The sequence below is a fragment of the Marmota flaviventris genome, chromosome 5, assembly GCF_047511675.1.
Source record: "Marmota flaviventris isolate mMarFla1 chromosome 5, mMarFla1.hap1, whole genome shotgun sequence".
NCBI lineage: Eukaryota > Metazoa > Chordata > Mammalia > Rodentia > Sciuridae > Marmota > Marmota flaviventris.
Window position 1 is genome coordinate 110,642,677 of NC_092502.1, and position 10,489 is coordinate 110,653,165.

Here is a 10,489-nt window from a genome sequence, read left to right on the forward strand (position 1 = left end):
GAGTAATTCATTTTTTACTGACTCCACTGATTTAAATGATAATCTCATTTGTAGATACCTCACAGATACACTCAGGCATGTTTCATCTGGGCATCCTATGGACTAATCAAGTTAACACATGAAATTTACCATGATATTGATAAGAAAAATACCAAAATAAAATAAAGGCTTATAAGAAAAATCAAAGCAGAAATAACTATAAATATTTTAACTGGTATTACTCATGTTCTTTCAGGTTTTTTCCATATTTACAAATACCATTAATGTAAGAATTGGACTTTTTTTTTAGATTTTTTTTTTTTTTTTGTAGTTGTAGATGGATATCATGCCTTTACTTTATTTATTTTCATATGCGGTACTAAGGATCAAACCCAGAGATTCACATGTGCTATGCAAGCACTCTGCCACTGAGCCACAACCCCAGTCCCAAGAATTGGCTTTTTTGTTACCAAAAGCTTGGTCCTTATCCCCAATGCCAATTTAATAAAGGAGGACATGGTTTTGAGAAAAAAGAAAAAGAAAGTTTTCTGCTTTGCTAGCAAAGGAGATTCACAGAGGACTCTAGTCCCAGAGGTTGTGGTTCTGCCCATTAGGAAAATCGAGGGCTTTTAAAAAAATTCTTCAAAGACTACATTCCAGGTGACCAAGCTGGGGGATTATGATTTACTTGTTAATTTGGGAGATAACAATTCCTTAGATCTGGTGCCATCCCTTAAGGGTGAATTACTTGGTTCCTGTGGTGGGCAAGTGCTCAAATACAGATAACTAGGTCTAGAATGAATAAAAGGTAATCCTGTTCTCTGCCCCCAGGCTATAGAATGGGGAAGAGAGAAAAGAGGAAAAGAAAGACAGGTCCCTTTTAAAATAGGCCTCATAGCAGTGAGGGCTATATTCAAAAGGTTTCAAAAGGTGAAGAAGACCACTGTTACAATATTGTAAGTATTATAATTTGCTCTTTTTTTTATAATGGAAATTGAACCCATGGCCGTGGCATACGCCAAGCACATGCTATACCATCAAGCTACAGGCATAGCCATACAATCTGCTTTTCTTCCTAAACTGTACTTTATGAGTATCTTTTCCTTATCAACAAATGTTCCATATTTATGTAGTCAGTCCTGTGGTGCATTTGTACTGTATCAACTTAAATGGAACTATATTTCCCACAATTCCCTTCCCTGTACAGTTAGAGTTAACTCTGGGAGAAATCTATGTGAGTTAGAAATTTATGGAATGTAGAAATGAAGCTGTAGCCACTTTGCTGCATTGTAAAGGGTGATGTGGGGCCAGGTGCTGTCATAACTCACCCAAATTGCCACTAATCTGCTAGTTCACTTCATTGGTATGTGAAGAGCACCAGCTTGTTCTGCAGTTTATCTGCATCATTAAGATTGGAGATCTTGAGCAACAGATGCAGTGTTCAGTTTGCATCTTAAGTTCCAGTTTGTCTTCACAGATTCCAGTTTGTTCTTACTTCACATTCATCCTTCTTTTCCAAAATGCTGGGTCTGCTAATTTCAAGTCCAGCATCAGTAGCAGAACTGTAGCCTTATAGAGACTGCTTACCTACCCCACAACAATTGCATAGTGTCATATCCTCTGTATTACTCATGCTGGTTTTGCTTCTCCTAATGAACAGTAAACAATTTAGAATTTGGTACCAGAGGCAGGGTGTTCTGGTTATCTATTGTTATGTGACAAAATATTCCAACACTTACTGACTTAAAACAACAGTAAATTTATTAACTCTCGTTATTCCTATGGGGTTAGGTATTTTAAAAATAACTCAATGGGGTTGTTCTGCTAATGGTTTGTTCAAAGCTTTAAAAGACAAAGATTATCAGGCTGAATAAAACAGAATATGAAGCAAAAATGTACACATTTGAAAGTATTTAAAATAATATATTGTGGACTTCCAAGGAAAAAATTAAAGGCTAAAACTCTTCATCACCATTTCTATTTATGCAATCTTTTTGTGTGGATGGTTCTGAAAACTGAATCCAGGGCCTTGTGCATGCTAGGCAAGTGCTCTAAACTGAGCACCGCCCCTAGTCCTCATTTCTGCAATCTTAAACAAGCCAAGAATTTTCTTTATTACTGTTTGAAAAAAAAAAAAAAGTTCCTCCTTAAGTATAACTAAAATATTCATCTTAACCCCATAATGTATGTAAATGAAATCCATAATGGGGGTGTAATAGCACCCTCCTCCTTCACAGAAAATCTTAACTGGCTTCTCCAGAAATCTTCCCCATAATTGATTTTAGGACCATCAGCAAAAGAGTCTCTACAAAAGAGTTCAATGTACGTAAACTTCCTATTTTCCTGTGGCTCTATTTTACTTGGCCACTGGCCTGGAAGAAATCAGCACTCCAGGTGCTGAATGCCCCCTTACTAGTTTTTCACAAACATTTATCCAGTATAAGTAGTTGTAAAAGTGTGTTTGCAAATGCAAAATGTGATAATAAAAAGATCCTTTAACATGGCCTCTGACCTTGAGCTGGAGCTGCACAGAGATATCTACATATCTAAAATAAAAGAAGTTACCAATTGGGCTCCAAGGTAACAGCTGACAGGGGGAGGAAAGAAAGGGGAGAAGCTCTCCCCTTCTCAGGTGTTGTGGTTGTCCTTGAAGGGTTTTCTTGCCCAAAATAGTGAAAGGAAAAAAAGCTGCTTTTTTGTGATCGTCTGCAGTCTGTGAACTTGTGAGCCCCTCCCCTTACATGCTGGCTATAAAGTTCTGAAACTATCTGAACTTGGGGTTCAGAGGATTAATTGATTACAGTGAAAGTTGTACCTTCTGAACCTGGCTGCAGCCAAATAAAACTGTTTCCTCCTATCTTTGGTGCCCTGACTCGTCTGTTCCCTACAGCAGGGGAACATGTTAAAGATGTCAAAATAAACTTTGGAGGTCCCTTTTCTATCAGGGAGGTTGAATCTCTATATGGTTCTAGTTTACTTTTCTTCCCTCTAAGCCAGGAGGCAGTTTAAAGGTATCTCCTATAAGTCACTTGTCAGGGACTAGAAGGAAATTCTCCTTCAAAGATTAGCCTGACAGCCCCCTGGGAGACATCCTGCCTGGGAGGCATCCTGCAGCTACTTATCTCACCTGAGACATCCTGAGGCCACCTATCTTCCTGAAACCTATCTTCCTGAAACATCCTGCGGTTATCTCACCTTGTGCAGACATCCAGCAACTGCCGATAAGAGAGCTTCCCCATTCCCACCATATAAATACCCCTGTGTGAACAATAAAAGTTTGCAGCTTGATCAGAACTTTTGTCTTGCTGTCATCCTTTCGTGTCTCTTGTCCCTTCATTCCTCCCCATCTAGGTTCGCTGCCCACGTTGATGTGTCCTGCCGGACGGGACATTTGGCGCCCAGTGTGGGGCTGGAGCCTTTGACTGAGGGGGAACGCCGTCCTCCGGGAAGACTTGGCCAAGCGGGAGCGCGCGATCGCCTCGGCAGACACAACCGAGAGACAGATCCAGGAGGAGAGAGAGGACGACGCAAGGTGAGTGACCCACCATGGGACAAGCAGTTTCGTCACATGAGTTGTTTTTGTCAGGCCTCAAGGAGGCCCTCAAGACACGGGGGGTCGTGTGTTAAGAAAAAGGACTTAAAATTATTCTTTTCATACATAGGAGAATTGTGTCCATGGTTTCCCCTTGAAGGGACCATCGATGGTAAAAGATGGCTTAGAGTAGGAGACTGTTTAAAAGATTATTATGAATCCTTTGGCCCAGAAAAGGTGCCTGTTCCCACCTTTTCTTACTGGAACCTAATTAATTAAAAAAAAAAAAAAAAAAAAAAAAAAGCTTAAAAAAAAAAAAAAAGATTTTTTGGCCTTTATGTTCTAGAAGTTTGCACTAGGAGAGTGAGAAAAAGGGAGAGAAAATGTGATGTTTACCTGGAGAGAAATAAGTTTCAATTTTCTACTGTTTTTGTCAATACTCAGAAAGTATGTACGGACCTTTTTACTACATGATTGTCCTATGAATCAGAATGGCTATAACTCAGCCGCTGGGGACAAGAGACTTTAGCCGCTGCTGCTCGCTATGGGGTCCTAGCCCCTGCGGCCAACAATGCTTTTAACCCTTGAATTACTTGACCTAAATGCCAAACACAGACTAACTTAAGATCTGATGGTAATGCTAGCGTTTGCTGCTAAAAAACCTTTGGAGCACCCACGTGCCACAGAAAAAAAATGCAGGATGTACACGAGCTGCAACCGCAGGTCAGCAGAGACAGAACAAGCTGCTACCGCAGTAAGATCTTGTCCAGGTGGGGGAAAATGCAGACAAAATCAAACAAAATGCAATCGGCTAGGAAAACTTGGGGAACTTTTGCCCCGAAAATGGGCAGCGGACTCCATGTTGTTTGCATCACCATGGTAACCATGGGGCGCCTGGCCAGAAGAGCGGGCTTCCTGGTCCCACCTCCCACACTTTCGCGGGCTTCCGATTGGTTCTTCCACAGTCACTCAGACAGGACTTCTAGTTCCGCCTTCCAGCCACTAATCTGTACTACTGTGTTTCAGATTTCTAGCGGAGCTGTTCAGAGCCTGTATTTTTAAGAATGCCTACCTGTAAATGCTAACGAAAGATATCTTTTTCAGACAAAATTTAATTCCACAGGTTTCTATGTTGCAGCCCTAAATTTAAGTTAGTTCTGAGTTAAATAACCTGACTTTTCTCTATAGTTGTGTTACTAAATAATGTTCTATTGATGAGAGATCAAACATGCTTCTTTATATTTTACTTTTAATTTTGGAGGTTATGAGGATGCATTTGCTCGCCACAGGAACAAAGCCGGCAATGTTCCTGTGATGACCAAAAAATCCTTATTCTCATTCCTAACTATAAAAAATAAATATGTATACTCAACAAGGATTTTATTTCAGTTACATTAAGTGACGTCACATAGAAGAGTGCACTCCTAGTTAAAAATAAATTAAAATGGATCCAAATATTTTAAAACCACGTGGTTACATAAAATTAATACAATTATAAGTTATGTTCTTATTCTTAATATATATATTTTTAAGATATTTAGATAATCTATATTTGTTAATCTATAAAATAATTAGCACATGCCTAATTGATTAGTTAATATATATTTGCCTAATTGTTTTTCTTCAACAGAAAACCCATAATTTATGTTTTGTATTACATTTATCAGATACTCTGCCTTTTCAGTTACAGATATTTGAGATAAATGTGTTTACTATAAATTTGCTTTTAAGTGAAAATACAATCTTCAAGTTACTGTTCAAACTCATAAGATGATAATTATAATTATGTCTACAAAATATCTAAGGATTTTAACTATATTTTCATTGATATTTCTTATCAAAGTACAATAATTTGTTTATAGATTCTAAGGTTTTCAGAAATTGTTCCAAGTATAACAAAAAAAAAAAATTTTCTAAAAGAAAAGGATGCTTCAACAAAGAAAAAGCACACATGGATCCTAAAAAGAAAGAAATCATCTTTGGGTAAAACAAGGTCTTTATATTCATATTTCAATGATAAAAGTATTTTCCTAAGTAAAAAAGATTTTTATATTGTTATCTAAACAGATGATGTAAAAAGTTAGAAAGATTAAAAAAGAGATTTATATATACTACACTGACTATAATTAATTTAAGGGTATTTCAGGCTATTTTTCCTAGTTTAACTATACTAATGTGAGCTAAGATTTTGTCCATATTTTGACATGATAAGCACCTATTAAAATGTAAGTTTATTTCTTTAAAGAAAGATCCTTATTGCCTAATAATTCTTACTGTTTAAGACAAAGATTAATTTTGGTAAATAAATTCACATTGTTGATTAAACATTTAAGTATATTGAACTACTAACTTAAATCCGATTTTAACAATTGCCCTTAGAGACTAAAATTAATTGATTCTAAGACACTGTGATACTAATTTTTACATATTTTGTTTGTTAGATAATCATAAAATTAAAAAAAAAAAACCAAACACAACATTTTATCAAGATTAAGGTTCTCCAAATTAAAGTTATATATTAATTTTAAACAATAAAGGTTACAAACTTAAAAAAAAAATTCATTGATATTATATAAGTTCTCTGACTAGATCTATTGTCCATAAAAAATACAGTAAGATTTATATACTGCTCCCTACACAGGAAATAACCTTAATCATATTTTTTAAAGACAATTAAGAGATACCTATTTAAAGGATAATATTCTAAAATATAGATTTTGGGATCGCCTTAACCATGCATTATTTGCCCTTAATTTTCTTACCCTAGACAGTGAAGGCCATTCGGCCGCAGACAGACACTGGCATCCCTAGTCCAATTCTGTTCGCCCACCTGTAATGTGGCGCGATCCCCTTACAAATAAATGGAAAGGCCCAGATCCTGTTCTCATCTGGGGACGAGGCTCAGCTTGTGTTTTGGACCAAGAGCAAGCAGCCCCAAGATGGTTACCAGAACGCCTGGTTAAACAGGTTAATGACTTATCTCAACCCAGGGACGGAGACCCTCCCCCTGAGGACAAATTTTCCTCTTTTGCAGATGCAGCCAACAATCTGTGTGAGGATCCTGCTTAAGGCACTTCTGCTGAACAGGTTTGTATACGGAGGCCTTAGCCCTCCACCTTCCAACATCAGGGAGTACCTTTTTGGCCCCCCCCTGCGAATGCAGGGGAGGATCTTGGACTCAGGCTCCCACTAGTTGGACCCAGATTGCTGACTGCTTGACTAAGGTGGCTTACCTCCATGCCGAGGTTGAGTTCATCAGCCTGAATGGGTATGTGTTAACAAGCCAAAGATTATTCCCCCCAGTACAAGTAAAGCTCTCCAAAATTGTTCTGCAACTTGTATGCATACCCAGGCGATGCATGTCTCTTGTTATGCGTCAGCCTCAATTTGTGTTAACAAGCAGGGAGAACAATTTTTTGAAGCCACCCTAACTAAAACTCATGCAGCAGAGGGGACCACTATTCATTATACCCCCCTCCTCTTTGACCGGGGAGGAGAAGGCATATATACCAAGTTACAGTCAGCTGGGTGCCAAGGCACTGTCAGTAAACCCTCCTGCTGGCCCATTAAGGCCCCTACAGGGGTCTCTGATGGTGGAGGACCCACTGATGCTGTGAAGCATCTTCAGATAATCAAACTTTTGAAACCCCAAATCCCTGAGCTCACATATCACCCCTTAATGCTGCCTAAATCCCAGCTCCCAGATTTAGATACCAATACATTAGATATTTTGGAAACTACCTTCTCCTTGCTTAATAATTCCAACCCCACCCTTGCTGGTGATTGCTGGCTCTGCATGACAACAGGGGCAATCATGCCTATGGCAGTTCCTATTAATTCTATCATAGACAGTGATAATACATGCCAACCTGGATTTCCTTTTAAAGTACAGCCTATAGGCACTTTTACATCATGTCTTTTAGGCGCGATGCAGAATAATACCTATGATATTGATGTTGGAGTTACTTCCTTTGGAAATTCCTCAACAGTAAAAAATTATTCCTCACCCACCCCATCTCTTTGTCCCCCCAATGGCACAGTTTTTATGTGTGGAGGAAACTCAGCCTTCCCCAGGCTTCCAGCGAATTGGACCGGTGGCTGTGTTCTTGCCTTATTACTCCCTGATATAACTATTGTCCCAGGAGATGAACCTCTACCCATTCCTAGCCTAGACACCTTAGTCAAAAGACACAGGCGGGCAATACAGGCCTTACCACTCCTTGCCAGCCTTGGAATAACAGCTGCTGTGGGCACAGGTACAGCTGGCTTAGGCACGGCTATACACTCTTACCGTCGCCTATCTCAACAACTTATAGATGATGTACAAACTCTATCAGGAACTATTAAAGATTTACAGGACCAAATAGACTCCCTGGCAGAAGTGGTCCTTCAAAACAGACGAGGCTTAGATTTGCTGACAGCTAACCAGGGAGGTATTTGCTTGGCCTTAGGGGAAAGATGCTGCTTTTATGCCAATAAATCAGGCATAGTACACACTAAAATTAAGCAGCTTCAAGAAGATCTAGAAAAGAGATGAAGGGAACTATTTGAAAATCCCCTCTGGACTGGGCTTAATGGATTTTTACCCTACCTTCTTCCCTTATTAGGCCCTTTGTTGGGTTTGCTTTTAATGGTGTCCATAGGACCCTGCATTATAAACAGGCTGGTACAATTTATTAAAGAACAGATTAATATTTTGGCCTCTAAGCCCATACAGGTCCACTATCACCGTTTGGAGATGGAAGACCGCGCTGCCAACATTTAAAAGGATGTTCTACCCTTCTTTCAGGCTTATTTCTTAAGTTTACAACCCCACAGATCTCTCTTTCTTTTATAAAAGTATAAGTAACAGCTCTGACCAACCATCTTCTGCCCTTGCCATAAGGGTTCGCTCCTCCACGGGCCCCTCCGCTTGGGGGAGGATGCACCCATGGAGTGAGGACGTTAGGCCATAATGACAGAGGGTGCAGGAAGGACTGCAGGAGGATGGATCCACGGATCCCAAAACCCAAGACCTCTGAGTGACACGCTCTGGTGCATGGCGGTTGGCATGCTCCCCCCTCAAAGCCGTCTCCTCCAAAAACATGCCAAGGCCACCACGAAATCTCCTAGTGAAGATGCTCGCTCAGATCAGGAGATATTCTAAGGCCTTCTAGAGGAACAGAGCCTCTATCACCCCCTAAAAACATGGCCGGTAAGGTATGGTCAAATATTTTATATAAGAAAGTGGGAGATGTCAGGGACTAGAAGGAAATTCTCCTTCAAAGATTAGCCTGACAGCCCCCTGGGAGACATCCTGCCTGGGAGGCATCCTGCAGCTACTTATCTCACCTGAGACATCCTGAGGCCACCTATCTTCCTGAAACCTATCTTCCTGAAACATCCTGCGGTTATCTCACCTTGTGCAGACATCCAGCAACTGCCGATAAGAGAGCTTCCCCATTCCCACCATATAAATACCCCTGTGTGAACAATAAAAGTTTGCAGCTTGATCAGAACTTTTGTCTTGCTGTCATCCTTTCGTGTCTCTTGTCCCTTCATTCCTCCCCATCTAGGTTCGCTGCCCACGTTGATGTGTCCTGCCGGACGGGACAGTCACTGATAGCTCTGCTGACACCGCAGAAAGAAGATAGAATTACCAGGTTATCTATAGCTGAAATTGGTTTCCACATAAAGATCTACTGAGTCTAGGCTCAGGAATATGAATCCTGAGAGAAACACCTATTACTTTGGTTGCCTTAGGTCTTTGTGTGTTTGTGTGTTCAAGTGTGTGCTTGCTGAAAATGCCTATTTCTAGGCTTCACAAAAGATTTATTGAATAGACTCTCCAGGGTGAGATTACATTGTCTTTACCAATAATACGTTTCACTAAGAATTCTTATTTATAAAATCACAAATTGCATAATGAAACACTATCTAAAGTGACTAATATTTACAGATATAAAATACACATACCTTTGCTATGGAAGACTTGTTCACTCTCAACAGGAAATATCTAGAAAAAAGTTCTGTCTATAATGATATATCTGCACTGAACCTAAAACAGACTCTATCATACATTCTCACCTAAGTTTCTTTGATGATCCGAATGCAAAAGTTGAAAAGGGTAGTCCCAGGGTTTGAAAATCAGTGAGGCTAAAAGGGACACCACAGACACCACAACTTTGGTTTCATTAGCTTGAAGTATATATGGTAAATCAGTCTCAGATACCAAACAACCAAAACATTAGAATTAGACATACTCTATTAAGTAAAATATTTTAAAACAATAGATTTAGCATATGAGAGTAAAAGAGTTAAATAAGACCTTTTTCCTTGCTGTATTTAAATCTCACCTGTAGTTAAGCTTTCAAGCTCTTACCATGTAATTAATAAAGCTAAGAATGTCAATTGTATTGCTAAATGATTCCTGATTGCCAAATTGTGCCTGGACTGCTAACAAGAATCTGATGATGCCCTACACCCTGGCTTCTATTCTAGTTTAATATTCCTTTGAGTGGCAGCAACCACGGCAGTCTTGTGAGCTTGAGTGTTCAGCCTAAAGACTCCTATTGGTAATAGTCACAAATAATTGCAGACATATTAACTTTATAATTATCTTCCAAATATTTAGTTAAGCCTAGAAAGAACACTTTGGTGGATGTAGTAGTATATCATTTCATAATATGTATTAATTTCATAACTATTAATTTTCATGTTATACTAAATTTTAATTTATTTCAATTTTACACAAAATTATGAAATTATAACACAAAAATTCTATATTCACTTCAATTATAAAACAAGATTATCACATCAATTTAATCATTATAAGTAATTTACCCATAATGCATAATAACTTGAAAACAAATTATTATTATTATTCACAAATTGAATGAAATACTATTGAATTCTGGGCATTTCTGTGATAGTACACAAATAAAAATTTTATAAAATATTTTTTTCAGCAAAAAATTCCTTAAATCAGATTTTCTTCTC